Source organism: Pleurodeles waltl, chromosome 5 (assembly GCF_031143425.1).
Source record: "Pleurodeles waltl isolate 20211129_DDA chromosome 5, aPleWal1.hap1.20221129, whole genome shotgun sequence".
Lineage (NCBI taxonomy): Eukaryota > Metazoa > Chordata > Amphibia > Caudata > Salamandridae > Pleurodeles > Pleurodeles waltl.
The window spans coordinates 171,567,800-171,570,383 of NC_090444.1; positions in this window are offsets into that span (position 1 = coordinate 171,567,800).

Genomic DNA, 2,584 nt, shown 5'->3' on the forward strand with positions numbered 1-2,584 from the left:
AAAAGTCTAACTTGTATTTAATGCAAAAATAGCACGCAACACAAGTGATCAAGAGACAATTGTCATTTCAGCCAAGCAGAGCTCTCACCCCAAAATGGCCATTTAGTGCATTTGATGCTAAAATGCATGCAAATTTGAACTGTTTATATACAGTTATCTCTTCATACAAGACTCTGGGGTGCAAATATTCAACAAATTTGTTACTTTCAGCAAAACATATTTCATGTTCATGTGGGAGGATCTTCTCATGGAGAAAATGCAAGACATCCTTGAAGCGAAAAGATACAATACATAAGCACACTAATGACCTCATTAACTTCTTAAAATAACGCTTCTAGTTCCAACAGCAATAATGAGCTACACTCCATTGTAAGGTGCAGGAAATGTGTAAATGTACTACCTCAAATAAAATGGCTTCTAGGCCTACTACAGTTATGAAACTTAACAGTAATGTAGAGAAAAAAGGGCACTCCAGATTAAGAAGAAAACAGCATCCATATTTGATTTTAAAACATACTGGCGCACGTTGTGGTATACAGATGCAAAAGGACACTGCCGTCAAAGCAATAGGAACGCAGGATTATGGCCCTCATTATGACATTGGTGGTAAATCCCGCTTACCGCCAGGCCGTCTGCCGCCAACGTAATGCTGCCGCGGCAGATAACCGCCAAGCATATTATGACACACACATACCAATCCGTCACTACACAGCCACACACACAAGTTTGCCAGCCCAAAGGTCAGTGATAAAGTGGCGGTAGCAAAACCCACACCGTTACGCCAACAGAACTACGCCCACAGCATTATGACCCATGAATTACCCCAGCGGACATGAAATGGTGGTAAACCATTGGCGGTACATACTGCCGCTCTCAAAATACACACACTCAAACAAAACTATACCACATTGGACAATTCAAACTACACACACCTGACACTCATACACACACCACACCCACACACCCACTCCACTATAAAACACACTCCCACACTACCCACAGCCCTTTACGACTAGAAAGAATTCCCACCAGAGAGAGACAGCAAGAGCACACACACAACCAGAGCCACATAACATCATCACCTATACACCATCCACGCACCTTACATCACACATCCCAACACATCACCCCACACACCCTCACCACTCACACTACACCATGGCACCACAACAACTCCCCAGCTCCTCTGAGGAGGAGCCAAGGGTCATGGTGGAGGAAATCATCCGGGTAGAGCCACAGCTATTTGGATCACAGGTGCAGCAGACATCCATTGCCAGGAAGATGGAGCTATGGCGGAGAATCGTGGACTGGGTCAATGTTGTGGGACAGCACCCAAGAACAAGGGACGACATCAGGAAGAAGTGGAATGACCTACGGGGGAAGATGCTTTCCACAGCAGCAAGACACCAACTAGCTGTACAGAGGACTGGCGGTGGGCCCCCACCTCCTCCCCCACAACTAACAACATGGGAGGAGCAAGTCTTGGCAATCATGCATCCTGAGGGCCTGGCAGGAGTGCGAGGAGGGCTGGACTCTGGTAAGTCAATTCTGTACTACTATCACCTCCCTACCTGCATGCCATCACAAACCTCCACCCTTACCCTCACTCCCATCACTTCACCACCTCCCACATACCCCACCATCACAACCCACTCATCCCAATACTACGCCCTGCATGTAACACCAATGCATGGACGCCCCTCACAGACCTGCATGGACACCTATCCCCACTGCATGCACACAGGAGAGAATCACCTAGCCCACCAAATAGTAAGTCACACAAAGGCATATCTGCCAGGGCAACAACAACCTTAGAGGCCAACACACCCATGTACTTGATGTCACACGCAAGAAACAATAACACTGCATTTAAATCCCCCAGCCAATGTCACAGGAGAGGAGGTGCCAGCAACATCCAGTCCCCCCACAGAAGATGCCCACAGTGATGACAGCAGCTCTGTTCGCCTGGATCTGGACGACCAACCTGGCCTATCAGGGACCTCCAGACAGTCGGTTACCCAGGCACACTCTTCAAACCACCACAGAGCCTCCCCCTTCAGGAAACACCACCACAGCACCCACCCAGCGGGCCCATACCTCTGTCCCCAGGACAAGTCAATCAGCAGTGTGTCCACCACTACAGGGACCCAAGGCCACTCCACAAACACAGGGCAATCAGGGACCCGGAGTCAGTGGCAGTGGGCACACAGTTCAGGGAACAGAGGCACAGGACACTCCAGGAGGCACTCACCGCGATCCTGGGAGCATACCACCATTCCCAGGAGACGATTGACCAGATACTAGACAAGTTGCAGAACATGCGGCTGCAGGAGGGACAGTACCTGGGGATCAGGGAGAATTTGAAGGACATCAACACCACCCTGGTCTCAATTGCAGGGGTGCTGGCAGACATGGCCACCACTATGAGGGAGGCAGTGGCACAGCAGCGGGCCTCTGCCACTAGCCAAACTGATGAACAGCCCTCCACATCCGCTGCCGCTAGTGGACAGGAGGCCCTGCCACAGGAACAACAGGCCACCAGCACCCCTCCCCCTGCAGAAGGTGAACCACCCCACAAACCTTC